This window comes from Lepidochelys olivacea (genome assembly GCF_965140295.1).
Source record: "Lepidochelys olivacea isolate rLepOli2 genome assembly, chromosome: 10".
Classification (NCBI taxonomy): Eukaryota; Metazoa; Chordata; order Testudines; family Cheloniidae; genus Lepidochelys; species Lepidochelys olivacea.
Genome location: NC_140420.1, coordinates 79,979,992 through 79,997,488, shown reverse-complemented (window position 1 = coordinate 79,997,488; position 17,497 = coordinate 79,979,992).

Here is a 17,497-nt window from a genome sequence, read left to right as displayed (position 1 = left end):
CGCAACTGTAAACAGCTATTTGTCAGAGTGAAGTATTTTCCAGCATTTTGATGACCAAGCAAAGTTTAATAAATCATATCACTCCGCGCACACAGCTTGTTAGGAGTCAAACAGCTGTAATGCCCTTGAGAACTATGCAGTGGGCTCTGGGAGGAAGGAAATAGCTGCCACATGTGGTAAATTAAAAAAAATTTATAGTTCTGCTGCAGAATCATTCCATTCAGTCTGGCTGGAAACACAGACAGCTACAGACCGATCATTCATCTCCAGTATAAACACAGATTGGGTTAGACGAGCTGTAAAATAGGTTGGGATTTTTAGTAGATGACATAAATAAATGTATTTTTATATTTCCTGACCACATTAAGCTTGAAATCAGAGCTCTAAAATCCAAGGCACAAGCTATAAGGCTTCTAATAGTCATTAAAGACCAATAGTCACAGTGAAGCAATGTTTTCTCCTTAGAGGTATGTTTTGCTGCACTGTGTAAATACAAGGGGGGTTGTTATACATTTGAAATTATATGGAGCTGAACATGATAATTCAAAAAATTTGAAGTTCTTCTAGGAGGACAAGATGAAAACCACTTCAGGAAGCTAGAAGTCAGGTTCAAAATATTACTCCGATAGGGAGAGATGGGAGGAGGGTTACTTCTACCCTTCAAGAGACATTATTCAGGAGTGGGGTGTAGTAGTTTAGAGTATTTGGAGCTTGAGTTTTAATCTCAGTTCTGCTGCACTATCTCCCTAGACAAGCCATAACTCCTCACTGTGTCTCAGTTTCCCCATCAGTAAAATGGGGATAATAGTACTGCTACCCCTTTTGACTCAAGTGGCTAGTCAAAGTTTGGGGTCCTGCTAGTTATTCTAGTTGAGAAGAGATATTGAGAATGGAGACAGGTACTTTTGATTCAGTCTTGTTCAGTTACAAGGAATATATGAAGTCCTGTTTCTCCAAACACAGAAGGAAACAAAAACAAAAAAAATCAGGACTCCCTTGCCCACAGCACCAGCACTTTGACTCAGAATCTCTCTATAGGTCACACGCCACACTTCTAGTCTGCATGGCTTTCTTTCTACTTCTCTCTCTTTCTGTCCAAGTGTGTCTCTCCCCTTGTGCTGTGTCTATCCCCCCAACACACACCAAAAAAGAATATTCAGCAAACACCGTTCTGCACAGTCCTTAGAATTCGTCAGAGGCCTTGGCTTTGTTTTGGAGACCACTGTAGTTTCTTACATTTAACCTGAATAAAGGGCAGCAATTGAAGGGGGTTTAACCCAATACATAAACTGTACTAAACTTTGTCCAAGCAGTGTTATGAGAATTAATATGCTCACAGAATAGGCACTCAGAACTGTGGTGATGAGCATGGTATAAAAATGAATATAGATTACTAATAAATAATACTTGGCTCTTACATGTCATCTTTCATGCCTTAAAACACTTAACAAAAGTTGGTCAGTATCATTACCCCATGTCACAGATGGGGAAACTGAGACAGAGAGATGAAAATACTTGCACAACTTTATACAGCAGGTCAGTGGCAAAGGCAGGAATATAGAACCCAGAGTCCTGATTCCCAGTGGATAACTGGATCATGCTGCTTTCATTAACTGCCTGTAAAATACTTCAAAGATAAGAAGTACCATCTAAGGCCCCAACCCTACACATGGTTAACTTTACGCACTGTGATTTTTAGTGAGCTTAATGCAGTAAAAATTAAATGTTAGTACTGTGCAGGGGAAGATCTACTAATATCAAGCTACTTGAGAATGGGAGAGTTTGTCACTTCATAGGCCTGCTTTGTATTATTGTTAGCTACACTGCAGCAAGGATTGGCTGAAGGACAAAACTACACAGCAAGGATCCTCCCAGTAAGTCCTTCAATGACGGACAACCGTTAAAGTCAGTTAATTTTTAGAACTACCAACTTTCAGTGGGTCTTTTTAGCAGACATATTCGCTATGAGGGAGCGACAACAAAAGTGCATATGTACTGGCTCTACTCTTAGCTATAGAGGAAGTGTGGTTGAACTAGCCAAGATTAAGACATTTGTGGAGTGATGTCATTGCTCAGATACAGTTGCTTTGGAGGAGATTCAGTTTTCCTTGGGACGCCTGTCCATTTTATAAGATTTCTTGATCTTTGACTGACAGCTGGAGTTTTATGATCAGAGATGAGGGAAGATGGCAGCTATGAGCTTTTTCCCCACAACGAGTAAAATGGTCCTTTTAAGGTGGAATTATCATTTCTGCCTCAGTTTAAAGAGCAGCCTTTGAGCCTAAATGGATGAACTATGTTAGCAAGAGTATATTTTAAAATACTTTTAGATGCACCTTAGCTATGTTAAAAAACAAAACCAAACAAAAAGCTTTTGTTAAGGTTAAAAAGCCACACACTCAAAAGGTGGGACATGCCGGAATTAAGGTTCCCTGTGCACAAGATGGACAGAGCTTAATGAATGGGTAGCTTTTCAATATTTCTTTTGAGCCTCATCATTCAATGTCTGGCCTTATACCTCAATTATTGTATACAATTTAAGTGTTGAACTGAATACAGAATTATTGATTTCCTTGTGGGGGTTCCTGTGACACACATCACTGTAGTATCCTAGTGCTCCCCCAGCTACTAAAAACAAAGGGCAAAAACAAAACAAAACAAAAATAAGATACTTAAAAAAATGGGGGGGGGGTCGCAAACACTTCTGGAAAACCTAACATGACTTAGTATATTGGCATCCCCGTTCAGTCCTTCTTGTCCACATCTCCTGTCTCAAGCTATTTCTCACTGATCACGTCTTCAGTGAACAGATGAGCGCTGAAAGAAAAATGCACACTGCATACAGTTTATATCCACAGGTCTGGAAATTTGGCATATTTGCGGTCTTTAGCATTATTATTATTACAAATATATTCTGGAATTTGTGCTTTTGGCATAACTGACAGATCTAGTCGTAAAGAATGTAGTTTTTTTCCAAATAAATTTAGTTGGGCTTATTTCACATTGGAGTATTTCATCAACAAATGCAGCTCACATTCTTTTTGGCTTTGTTTACACCAGGCAAATGATGTGTTAAAAAAAACCAAATTAAGTAACACAATTTTAAGCACCACTTAGCAACCTTTAAAAAAAAAAAAAAGCCCAACTTTTTCTTAAAATGTGACTACATGAGAAAGTCGCAGCAGGATAACTTGAACTGTCTTTTAAAATCAATTACTTAGATTAAGAGTAATTTATTTTGATTTAGTTTAAGTTGATTTGGACATAAGCTGCTCTTAACAAAAATAAAAGTGTCCACATAGCCTTTTGCACTGGTTTAACTATATCAGTTTAAATTCACTCCTTAAGTTATACCAGTGCTACTTCCCCTAGTCTAGAAAAGGCCTCTTATTTGTCCTGAGTGTATTAGACCTTATTGTCCAAATCACAAACTCTTCCTCCTGCACACTCCCTAAAGAGAACATGTTATGAGCCAGATCCAAAGCCTATAAATTCTAACAGAGTTTGGATCAGGCCTCATATGCCTAAGGCAGACACTCAGAAATCACGGCTGCTCCTTGCAGCGTTTATAAAGTTTAGCCTCCCTCACCCATCATTTCATACCATGATATGTTTTTCCCCGGTATGATCAATTCATCCTCACTTCCACATTACAGCTTTGTTTACCTCTCATACACACTCCATCCACAACAGCAAGCAGCATTTTGAAAAAGTCAGTTCCCACTAAGAGGAGGGAATGAGCAATGTTTGATGAACACTTGGACCCAAGAGTGAGAGCAAATTATCTTCACAGTGCTCCGAATCCTCAGTGGCCCAAGTCGTGCGATATTAATGCTGGAAACTGAGTTGTCCAGTAGGGCCTGTTCAACTTCACGGACTTTTATACTGCTCCTGATCTTTTTGTGCCTATAGATTGTAAACCCTTTGGGGTTGAAAACATTGCCCATTTTGGCACCTCCTTCTACTGCACAATACCATGCATATTTATTAGTTATTAATTATTATTATTATGTATTTGTACTGCAGTAGCAGCTAGGGACCCCAGTCACGGACCAGGACCCCACTGTGCTGTGCATTGTACGAGCACAGAACAAAAAGATGGTCCCTGCCCCAAACAATATACTGTATGGAATACTCAATACTTAGCCCCATCCATGTGAGGATCTCAAAGCACTTCGCAGTTAAGCTGCACAGTGCCTTTGTGATGTACTGAGGACTATAATATTATCTCCATTTTAAAGATGGGGAAACAAAGGGTCAGGGCAAGATCCTCAAAGGTATTTGGGCACTTAACTCCCATTGAAATTAAATTATTTAAACTTCACATTCAAATATTGGCAAAGTACAAAGTTCCTCAGCCTAACTGAGAATAATGTATACAAATCCAGCAGTTGATGCCCTCAATCAAGCCACAGGAATATACACTTGTAACAGACAGGGAAGCAGAAGTCAGTGTCATGTTGCCTCTATGCCTGAAGTCTTTGGAAGCAATGGTGATGTAACATTTGTCATACGTGGTTTGAGTGAACATAAAAGTTATATTTGGTTCGAACTGCAGAAGGGGGATTCTGGATCACACAGCACAACGCTGTTGGAATTTTCCAGATATGTTCAAAGACAGGGTAGGAAAACAGAACTTACCAGCAGTTTGTACTAGTCATTCTTGTGTCTGATGTCTCTGAGAAATCAGAAATGAAGACTAGTGACAGCAGCGCTCCTTGAGAAATAATACTGAAAAGAAATTCCACAAAGGTAGATTTAAAAAAAGATAAAAAGATATGAACTAACACATGGATATTCAACTCACCAGTGCATGGAACAAGATATACAGTGTAATCATCCTAGTGCCAGCAATTGAAGGAACTTAAGACAGTAATCTTAAAGAGCCTGTAATTACCTCTTTTCATGCTTTTCTGAGATTTATTAATCTCAGCTCTGATCTGTTTTATCATAATTTTCTTATCCACACCTATGTTGTTTGCCTTGTTCCTTCATTTTTGATCTTAGAGGGAGAGAGAAAATCAAGACATTTTAAATCTTCAAGCCATAAAAGGGCAGTTCTCTAGGCGCTGATCACAACAGCAGTGGGCTAAAATCATAAAACATTGACATGCACGTCAATGGTGTGAAATGCCATAGAGGAGGCCCTGGGGCCATCTGTGTGATAGGGCATCTGTCCTCATAGGTCTGGGGGCCTCTACAGATATTGCCTTGGGCTGGCTGCCATTTTAAGGAGTTGGTCACCTGCACTGGAACTCTCACTTGATCTTTCATGCATTCTGGGGAGTGGTACCATACCTTTAAGATGAATCCTGGAAAGCGCTTGATGTGTGATTGTGCCCAAGGAGAGATTCCTATGCATGATACTAGAAGGCCTAGCCTCTGAATGCTCAGTGCTACAGTGGGCCTCTTGAAGTTCCAAAACAATGCCAGGAGGTCCTGAATCTTCTGGAACCTCTCTAGAGATGAGTAGATCCTTGCTATTGAGGTGTCTATGTCCACTCCCAAGCAAGTTATTTGGGTGGACGGAATCAAGGCGCTTTTCTTGACATTGATAGTAAAGCCATGTGCTGGCAGGAGATTCAACATCAGGAATGTATTTCTGTGTGCCGTGCTGAGGGTGAAGCTCTGATTCATATGCCATCCAGGAAGGGGTACAGGTGGATCCCCTCTGACCTGAGTCTGGCTATGATTACCACCACCATCTTTGTAAAGACCACGGGACAAAAACAAGCTGAACGGGAGCGTCCAGTATTAATAATGTTGCCTGCCATAGGCAGGAAGATATCTGCGATGGCAGGATCTGATCAGGACACATGGAGGTATGCATCTGCCATGTCCACTTAAGTCACAAAATCCTCCTTGAACAGGAATGTCACTGCAGAGGTTAGGGTGTCCATCTGGAACTTTGTGTTCTTCATCTACTTGTTGAGCCTTTTGAGATCTACAGTGGTTCAGATTCCCCTTGTACAATTCTGAGTTAAAAAGAAGATGGAGTAGAACCCTGAGAATCTTTCTTCTGCAGGAATGCTCAACTCTCTATTACTCCTATATCCAGGAGGTGAGAAATCTCATTTGGGATTACATTGCGCTTTGGGGGTCATTCAAGACTGAGGACTGAATGGAAAATGAATAGAGCAGAGCCCATAACTCAAGGGAGTATCCTTGACCCACTGGTTCACAGTCAATGCAACCCATTCCTCTAGGAAATGGGAAATCCTGCTCCCTAGCTTCAGCTCTCAGTGGAGACCTATGCAATCTTTGTCATACAGAGGCTTTGAGAATGGCAGGGCTCCCTCTGGACTTTCCTCCCAAGCCACAATTCCATAGCTTTCCTTTGGAGAACCTGCTGTCCCTTCACTGGCATTTCTGAAAGGATGAAGACTGAAAGGAGTGCCTTTATTTGAAGCCAGGTCTGTACTGTCTCTTAAAGGCATGATGTGGCATTGGGAGGGTCTGTTTAGATTTTGCAGCATTGTTCGCCTCTACCTTGTCCAGCTGCCAAAAAGCAAGGCTCCTATGAATTTGGCGGAGCACAGCACCTCCTTCGAATGGCTATGCACCTTCCAGGAATATCGCCATAGAGGACGCCTGATCACTGAGCTGGGGGCCATGACTTTGGCTAAGAATCTCATCGCATCTATTAAGGTGTCAGCAACAAATACTATTGCCAGGAAACATTCTTTAAAATACAGCTGAAGTCAGGGCGATATCTACTCTGGAGGGCTCTGAGATCTTCCAGCCAGGAGAGAGATGCTCTCACAAAGCAAGAAACTGCTCGGGGCATCCCAAGGGAGGCTGAGGAGGCCTCAAAGTCTTTTTTGAGAGTGGTCTCCATTTTTCTATCCATAGGGTCTGTAGGACTGAACTCTCCTTCTGAGGGGATAACACTATCTCTTGCCAGGAATGCTAGAACAATCTCAGTAATCAGGTCCTTTGGTTCCTGGACCTTATATAACCTAAGGGCATTTTTTCTAATGTGCTTGCCCTTCTCTGGTGTATCCCATTCATCCCTGATTACCTCCTCCAAGGAGGAGTGTAAGGGAATTGCAGCCTCAGGGGAGAATTCTGAGGGGAGAAATTTGCTCTGAAGATTTGGGGTTTGTTCAAGCTGAATCTGAATAGTGGATACAACCTTGTTGCACACGGCCTCAAATTCCTCAGAGGAAAAAACCTTTGCGGAGTCTTTCCCTGGTCCTGATCAGAGTCAGGGTCCAACAATTCACCATCCTCTGTGGAAGAGGGAGGCATGAGGAGGAGAAGGAATGAGATGATTCATATTGCCTTGATCTTTTATGCTTTTTCTTTCCTTTTTTTGCTCACTTAGAGTGTACCAGCTCTGGAGCAGCAGTGTTGAGGCCTTTTGCCACTAGCCTTCCTAAAGGCCTGAAGTCCTCTCAGGAGATCTGTTTGAGCCCTCATCTGCTGGGTCCCATTCCCCCAGGGAGTGGGGAAGGGACATGCTTCCAGAGTCCTCCTGGCTGACTTGGAAAGGGGGGGCTGCTTCTCTTTCCAGGTAGGGTGACCATCTGTCCCATTTTTAAAGGGACAGTCCCATTTTTGGGGACTTTTTCTTATAGAGGCGCCTATTATCCCCAATCCCTGTCCCATTTTTTCACAGTTGCTATCTGGTAACCCTATTTCCAGGGCACTTAGGATCCATTTTAAGGGGAATTTGTGACCCTGCAAATCTGCCTCTCTGTTCTCCAGGGATCCCTTGGGGTCCTCCTGGTCCTTGGAGCCTCTCCCTACTCTGTCCAGAGACACCTGATCCGTTTTCCTATGTCGGAGTTGTGGATGCTCTGCTGGGAGGGAATCCCATGTGCCTGTCCAACTCATAGCCCTGGTACTGAACAGAGTTAGGAAAGGAAGGCTGGGTGCAGGCTGGGCACAACTCACAGTCTGCTGAGCCCAGGAAGGCTATCTCATAGAGGGAGCTCAGTTTGGATTTTTTATTTATTTATTTGAGCTTTTTAGGCTGTTCTGCCATACCTAAAAGGTGCAGAGGAGCCAGCAGGGAGGCACTGAAGGTAAGGCTCCAGGTGGGTTCCAAAAACTGACTAAAAATTGGCCCAGGGCAGGGGAGGCTAGGGAGAGAGAATGCTGCTCACCACTGCCCCAAGATTCAGAGTAATTTAAAAAAAGCCTGAGGCAGATGAAAAGGCAGGAGCACTGAAACCACTTTCCCTATGCTAGCACAGAGGCAGAGAATCTGGCCCCAAGCTGGAGCAAAGGGAGGCGTGGCCAGAAAGGCAGCATCAAAAACCTAATCTGCTTCCACGAGCAGCCCACACATCAAGACTTGCGGGAGACACTGGGCTGCAGAAAGGATTAGAATCGTGATTCCCAGGCTGCTTCTTTCATCACTACACAATGCTATCTCATAATGGAATAAAACAGAACAGTTTAAAGGGTTCAAAGTTCCCACTGAAGAAAAGATTCCTAGTAACTGCAATGGGAGCAAGATTGAGCCCAATATCATTAACTATCAGGATATGACATCTTCCCCGTGCTGCCTATGATTGCTGTCCAGATATCAGATGGCTTGCACAACATCTAATTATGAAATATACTAATGTTACATTATGAAAGAGGATAACATGACTCAGAAGCTAAAATTTGTAGGGTGATGTAGTATAAAACTGATTTTTAGACTGAACAGCCACAAATACTAAGCACCAAATCTGCGTTTTTGATTAGCTACATTGAGTATCTATGAAGGAAAGAATCTGAATTTTATATGGATGATTTGAGTCAATTGCATCAAAGCCAGAGCTACTGCATAAGTTATAAATCATTGCCAGATTTGCATTTAGATTAGTTTCTATACAATGCTCATAGATTTACAGAAATTAGTACTTTATTATTAATTATTATTATTGTTGTTGTTATTGGGGACAATATAGGCAGGGGTGCTGGAACAATTTTTATAGTGGAGGTGCTGAGAGCCATTGAACCAAACTATAAACCCTGTATATCAGGGAACCCACTTAAAAGCAGGGGGTGTGGTAGCACCCCCAGCACCCCTTGTTCCAGCACCTTTCGGGTGCCCCAAAAACATTTCTAGCTGTGTCTTTCTTTTCACACTCATAATCAGTGATGGGAAAACAGCTAAAGTTATTCTTAGTATTTTGTAGTTGATCAAATCACTTCATTTTCTCTCATTCCCAAGATTCATAAGTATCTTTTGTATGATCACAAACAGATGATGGTAGAGTATGGGATTGGACTTCAAAAAAAGCAAATTCAGACTGGTGAATTCAGCAGTTTCTCAACATTTATATCAAAATCAGAGCAATGGCTAGTGTAAAACCATCAGCAGGAAAAAAGTCAAATTAGATTTTTAAGGGCAAATGTTTAGTATGCCTTCTTAATTGCACTCCTTAATATCGATAGTACCCATCACCTACTATATTTTATAGGACAGATTTTCAGAATCACTTCCTAAAATCAAAAATCTGTTAGGAAGCTTTGAAATGTCAATGAACCAGTGCAAAGTATCATTATTAGGTGCAATCCTCTGGAAGCCCAGTGTGGGTAGCAGAAGAAGGAATTTGTGCACCTCTCTGTATACATAAAAGCATGGGTTTTTTTACAGACACAATGTAGAGCCTATTTGAAAATGTGCCCTTTAATGTTCAGTTTAACTAAAATGAAGTTTAAAGTGAAGCTGAAACAGACTTTGCAGATTTGCCCATATCCTCCCCAGTCATTACAATCTACTTCTGCAAAAAGATGGCAAACTTCTAAATAAGTTGGTCCTTCATAAGCAGTCCAGCTTAAAAAAATAGGCTGGAGATAGAATAAAGACATTTAATGCTACAGATGACATAAGATATTATTATGCCATTAGCTTTCATTATAGTTTAGAAATTTGCGAGGTAAATATGAACTGAGCCTTGTGTCACTACTGATCTTTCTCTCATCTCACAGTTCAAACACCAGAGGTAACAAACTTCATTTATCTCAGACAACTCTAACCAATTCAAATGAATGTGTATTTGTTGCCATCACAGGTCATTACTTAAAGACATATCACCCACCATGAAAAAAATCACCATTTAGCTACAAGAGTTCCAAAAAAATGGTTAGCTCTTGATCTACAGCGATCACTACCATGTGTGTAAATCTGACATGCATCAGCAGAACAACGTGGCCTATAGGTTCTTTAGACAGGAATGAGCCTTCAGCGCTCTCTTGCAAAGATTTTTTTTAAGGCAATAAAATGCAACCCCCACATTTATAAAATACCCATTTCCTTCATCAGAATGCACTTGGCCACAAGTAATGGTTCAAAACATCTTTTCTAAATTAACACCTATGCTCCTCCAAGTGCTTCAAGTCAAAGCAACATGATTTACTGGGAAGCAAGACATCATCATTTAAATTGCTTCCAGAGTTCTTTTTCTTACAAGCAAATCTAAACCACTGGCACAGCTCAGTGTTAGGTAAAAAGCCTCCTAAAAGAGATAGTAGGATACAAACATGGTAATTTTGTGACACACAAAAATGTTATTCCAGATCCAATTACAGTCGTGCTCTCAGATTCTCGCTCTTGTTCAAAGGAGCAATTATAAGTGGGGTTTTTAGAAACATCTCAAATACGTCAGGGCTGTTGCAGAAGCTGAGACCACACATTTGGAACAGTTACATGCCATTTTGTGCGCTGTATAATCATAAAGAAATCACAGAGATAAAAGGGGCCTAACCAAGGTCAAAGAGGGAATATAACTCAGTCATTAGTGCAAGGGACTAAGAATCAGGAATGCTGGGTTTTGTTCCTGACTCTAGTAAGGGAGTGTGGTCTAGTGGTTAGAACAAGAGCCTGGGAATTAGGCATACTGGGTTCTATGCAGTCACTCACCTGGGCAGGTTATTATGGCCACAATTTTTAAAAAATTTAAATTAAAAAAATGCACTAATTTTTGGGTGCCCAGCTGGAGACAAAGTGTTTTGAAACAAAAGGTTTCAGAGTAACAGCCGTGTTAGTCTGTATTCGCAGAAAGAAAAGGAGTACTTGTGGCACCTTAGAGACTAACCAATTTATTTGAGCATGAGCTTTCGTGAGCTACAGCTCACTTCACCGGATGCATACTGTGGAAACTGCAGAAGACATTATACACACAGAGACCATGAAACAATACCTCCTCCCACCCCACTCTCCTGCTGGTAATAGCTTATCTAAAGTGATCATCAAGTTGGGCCATTTCCAACACAAATCCAGGTTTTCTCACCCTCCGCCCCCCCCTCCCCCCACACACACACAAACTCACTCTCCTGCTGATAATAGCTATTACCAGCTAATGGGCTATTACCAGCAGGAGAGTGAGTTTGTGGGGGGGTGGAGAGGGCGGAGGGTAAGAAAACCTGGATTTGTGCTGGAAATGGCCCAACTTGATGATCACTTTAGATAAGCTATTACCAGCAGGAGCGTGGGGTGGGAGGAGGTATTGTTTCATGGTCTCTGTGTATATAATGTCTTCTGCAGTTTCCACAGTATGCACAGTTTCCACAGTATCCGATGCAGTGAGCTGTAGCCCACGAAAGCTCATGCTCAAATAAATTGGTTAGTCTCTAAGGTGCCACAAGTACTCCTTTTCTCCTTACAATGTGTATGATAATCAAGGTGGGCCATTTCCAGCACAAATCCAGGGTTTAACAAGAACGTCTGAGGAAGGGGGGTGGGGTAGGAAAAAACAAGGGGAAATAGGCTTGAATAGAGGCTGGGAGTGGCTAAGTCATTATGCAAGGTAACCTAAGTTAATTGTATCCAATTTGCAAAAGAATTCCAATTCAGCAGTCTCTCGCTGGAGTCTGGATTTGAAGTTTTTCTGTTGTAATATTGCAACTTTCATGTCTGTAATCGCGTGACCAGAGAGATTGAAGTGTTCTCCAACTGGTTTATAAATGTTATAATTCTTGACATCTGATTTGTGTCCATTTATTCTTTTACGTAGAGACTGTCCAGTTTGACCAATGTACATGGCAGAGGGGCATTGCTGGCACATGATGGCATATATCACATTGGTGGATGTGCAGGTGAACGAGCCTGTGATAGCATGGCTGATGTGATTAGGCCCTGTGATGGTGTCCCCTGAATAGATATGTGGGCACAGTTGGCAACGGGATTTGTTGTAAGGATAGGTTCCTGGGTTAGTGGTTCTGTTGTGTGGTATGTGGTTGCTGGTGAGTATTCGCTTCAGGTTGGGGGGCTGTCTGTAGGCAAGGACCGGCCTGTCTCCCAAGATTTGTGAGTGTGTTGGGTCATCCTTCAGGATAGGTTGTAGATCCTTGATAATGCGTTGGAGGGGTTTTAGTTGGGGGCTGAAGGTGATGGCTAGTGGTGTTCTGTTATTTTCTTTGTTAGGCCTGTCCTGTAGTAGGTGACTTCTGGGAACTCTTCTGGCTCTATCAATCTGTTTCTTCACTTCCGCAGGTGTGTATTGTAGTTGTAAGAACGCTTGATAGAGATCTTGTAGGTGTTTGTCTCTGTCTGAGGGGTTGGAGCAAATGTGGTTGTATCGCAGAGCTTGGCTGTAGACGATGGATCGTGTGGTGTGGTCAGGGTGAAAGCTGGAGGCATGTAGGTAGGCATAGCGGTCAGTAGGTTTCCGGTATGGGGTGGTGTTTATGTGACCATCACTTATTAGCACCGTAGTGTCCAAGAAGTGGGTCTCTTGTGTGGACTGGACCAGGCTGAGGTTGATGGTGGGATGGAAATTGTTGAAATCATGGTGGAATTCCTCAAGGGCTTCTTTTCCATGGGTCCAGATGATGAAGATGTCATCAATATAGCGCAAGTAGAGTAGAGGCGTTAGGGGACGAGAGCTGAGGAAGCGTTGTTCTAAATCAGCCATAAAAATGTTGGCATACTGTGGGGCCATGCGGGTACCCATAGCAGTGCCGCTGATCTGAAGGTAAACATTGTCCCCAAATGTAAAATAAATAGTTATGGGTAAGGACAAAGTCACAAAGTTCAGCCACCAGGTTAGCCGTGACATTATCGGGGATAGCGTTCTTGATGGCTTGTAGTCCATCTTTGTGTGGAATGTTGGTGTAGAGGGCTTCTACATCCATAGTGGCCAGGATGGTGTTATCAGGAAAATCACCAATGGATTGTTGTTTCCTCAGGAAGTCAGTGGTGTCTGACCTTCAAATCAGCGGCACTGCTGGGGTGAGGTGGGGAGAAAACCTGGATTTGTGCTGGAAATGGCCCACCTTGATTATCATACACATTGTAAGGAGAGTGATCACTTTACATAAGCTATTACCAGCAGGAGAGTGGGGTGGGGGGAGAGAAAACCTTTTGTAGTGATAATCACCCATTTTTTCATGGTTTGTGTGTATAAAAAAGTCTTCTGTATCTTCCACAGTATGCATCCGATGAAGTGAGCTGTAGCTCATGAAAGCTTATGCTCAAATAAATTGGTTAGTCTTTAAGATGCCACAAGTACTCCTTTTCTTTTTGAAACAAAAGGGAATGTAAAAAAAGTGTTACAGTGCATGAGTGAACAGAGAGCTGGTGGCCTCAGACAGCAGCGTGTGTTCACACGCGTGTGCACAAGAGAGGCACGTTGGAACAGCTATAGTCCAGCACCTCAATTTGTAAATGTCTCTGTAGCCCAAATGCCCTGCCTGAGTGCTAGACAAGTATCTCATGGACAAACCTAGAATGGGAGACAATCATGACTTTCCCCTGACTTCACAGCATTCTGCAATAACTCAATCTGATAATTTACTTTCCAATATATTACTTTACAGCCATCACAGGACATTTTTGGATGGACTCCACTGGGTAAATATTTTTAACATACTTTTAACTCACCAATAAAATAAAATACTTTTAAAATTATTACATAGCCTTGATTTATTTTTGGTACATTTTTCAAAATTGTTGCTAATAAAACTTTTCAAGATCAAACACAGTAAGGGGAAAAAATGACAAATCGCTAGCGGTAACGTAAATGGCCCATCATTACTTAAGTTGAGGTGGTTTAACCCCTAACAGTTTTATTTTAAAAATTGCTTTTTACACTGTGAAACCAAGAAAAAATATCTTGAGATAAAAACAGGCCAGCAGAGATCCAGATATAGAACAACATACAGAGATGAAAGTAGATGATGTTTCAGACAGTCAGAGATAAAAGTGGTTTGGTATGGCCACATTTCTGTTAGAGGTGAGCAATTTTTTTTCTGATGAAATAGTAAATTTGCCAAAACATTTTTTGACACACCAGAACAATTTACCAGTTCAGGTAGAATTTGGTAAATAATTTGAGCTGAAAAAATGGACAAAAGGCTAGAAAGATATAACGGTTTATTTCATCCAATTTGAAACAAAGCATTATGACTTTCTGCATCCAAACAATGTTCTGGTTAGAAATTTTGCTAATTTTTTTTTACAGGGTTGAAAAACACCCAAAAATTACCCAAAATGAAAAACCATTTTTTTTGTTTTGTTTCATGCTGAACAAACTATTTATTTAGTTCAACCTGAATTTTTTTTTCATTCTTTTCATTTCAGTGAGAAAGCCCCCCAAAAATCAGTTTTGCTTTGAACCAAATTGGATTTTTTTTTTTGTTTTGGCTATTTTGATTTAGCCCCAAACCAAAAAATCAAACATTCACTCAACTCTAATTACTATACACATCTAGGGCTTGATCCTGCACTCATCAAAGTCAGTGACAGTGCTCCCAATGACTTCAGTGATGCAAGATCTAGTCCACGAAGAGGAAGACTAGTTTTGCATTTAAGGTACTGGACAGAGAGCTGGAAGACCCGGTGTCTGGCTTGGCTACAGACTCTTTGCGTGGTCTTTGTAAAGTCATTTAATTTCTCTTGGCCTCAGTTTCCCATCTATAAAGAATGGGATGAGGGTGGTGATCAGTCTCTCCCACCTTTCATCTGTCTTGTAGGGTTGCCAACTTTCTAATTGCTGAAAACTGAACACCTGTGCCCCGCCTCTTCCCCTGAGTCCCCATCCCCTGCTCACTCCTCTCCCCCCACCCTCCATCACTCACTCCCCTGCTCGCGGGACTCACCTGCTGCCTGCAGAGCCAGGCTGGGAGGAGCTGATGTGGAGCCTGCCCACCTGCCCAGTCAGGGCACAGTGAAGTAGAGGGGTCGATTCTGGTAGTGAGGACCAGGGCCGGAGCAATCGGGGCACAACGGGAACCTGCCCCCAGCGCAAGGAGCCGGAGCTGGTAGGGGTCGGACTTGGTCCCTGTAGCAAGAGCCAGGCCCATAGCAATTAGGGCACATCAGGGGCTGGGCCCTGGAGCAAGGGGTCAGGGCAATCAGGGCACGGCAGGGGTTGGTCCCCAGAGCAAGGGGTCGGAGTGGGGTGAGGTCAGTCCCCATAGCCAGAGCCAAGGCAACACAGGCGTTGGTCCCGTAGCAAGGTGGAGGGAGGGGTCAGTCCCCATAGCGAGGGCCAGGGCAATCAGGGCATGGCGGGGCAGAAGGGGGGGGGGTGGACAAGACACACACACACACCCAGTGGTGGCACCTACCTCTTGGAGCCCGGTCTGGAAGCCAGTCATTGCTCTCTGTCAGGTGGCAGCAGCTGAGCACAGCAGCTGCTTCACATGACTCCAGCCACAGCTGCTGCTCTTCCTCCCCCGAGTGGCAGAGGCCAGTTACTGCAGCCAACCAGACTTTTAGCATCCAGTCAGCTATGCTGACCGGTCGCACCCAGGTTCCCTTTTCAACTGGATGTTCCAGTCAAAAACCAGACACCTGGCAGTCCTATTGACTTGTCTACTTAGACTGCAAGCTGCTAGGGGCAGGGACTGTTTCTTACAATGTGTTTATACAGTGCCTAGCACAATGAGACCCTGATCTTGGTTGGGGCCTTTAGGTCAAACTGTAATATAAATAATAAATTATTCAACAGTGGCTTATGCAGGTCACCCCACATGAATACTAGTAAAACCTTTAGAGTGCCACGCTGCCAGGGATTCAACCAATTCTACCTATGTTACAGGGATGTTTTACTTATGATCTACCTATGTTAGGGGATGATTAGAGAGTTGGGGGAGCCAGACAGAGTTGAGAACAGCCTTATAGTCTCTCAGCTGCTCACAGACCTGAATCCAACGAGTGGAACTTCCTACAATCAAGTGCAACTGCGAAAGCACTGGTGACTCTTGTACACCACTTCACCACTCGTGTCTTTGGGTGGACATGAAGTGTGTCAAAAGCATAACTGGTATTAATAACTGCTGTCAACACTGAATTTTCCTGGTGCCTGACCTTTGGATTTGTAAGTGCCTAAAGCCAAGGAATTTGCCTTTATCTGCTAATAAACCACCATATACATGGCATAGTATAAATAATTATAAAATAATAAGGGATTGATCAGGAGTCATCATCTCTCCCCTGTTTTGCAACATGCAGTGAGTGGTATGGTCCTGGTCACTGCCTTCCAACCCAGAGATGGCTGCATTTCAGTGGCACTGTATGCTGTAGGTACAAAGTTTCAGTGCCCTTTGAGCACCTCCAGGATGACTGGCAGCGTATAACCATACAATATTATGGTTTATTCCAAGTTTATTTCATCAACCAGGTGACAAATTTGTACATTAATTTTCTCCTATTAAATTAGCCCTCAGAGGCAGCCATCACAGTTTCAGAAATACAAAACAGAGCAATAAAGAGACTTGACGTACAGGTTTTGTGGCTGCAAAGTTAAAAAACTACCATTGTCTAGCTCATGACATGCTCCATGGGCATGAGTCACTCCCCACATACAATTCCAGTATGGAATAGCAGCCACCACAGCCCCTCTGTGCCAACTGTAGCAAGTGGTGCAGGGAACACCCCGCTGTGCTAACATCTGCAGGCCCAGAACCCTTTCTGCACAGGTAGTACACTGCCCAAGGTTCCCCTCTTTGCAGCCCTGCTGCTTTTGCAAGGGCCCTTTGCTCCAGGGTATAACTCTACACAAATACTAACATTTCATGAAGCATTAGGCTAAAGCAAATCTTCACATCTGCCTGTGGAGATCAGTTTGCAATATGGGAAGAGTTTCTGATTCCCCCACCCCCAGTCCCTCACCCCTGCCAAAGAATTACTAATTCTTTAAAAAACAAAACTTAATTTCTAATTATTTAAAGATCAAGTTCTGCAGGATACCAAGGGAAAAAACAGACTCTGAAATACCCTGTGAACAGCAACTACTGTCCAAAAGCATGAGTTTTCAGCCCCAACAAGCAGTGTTTCCTTGTCATTTGACATCTCTTTCAGAGTTGTCCCAATCCTGCAACCACTTAAACATGTGCATAATTTCTCTCACACAAGCAATCCCAACAAACTCAATTGGGATTATTCACAAATTCTGAGTTAAGAATGGTTTCAGAGTAACAGCCGTGTTAGTCTGTATTCGCAAAAAGAAAAGGAGTACTTGTGGCACCTTAGCACACCTGGCTATTATACCTGGCTCTGCTGCTGGGTGACCTTGGGCAAGTCATTTCCCCTCTCTGTGCCTCAGTTTCC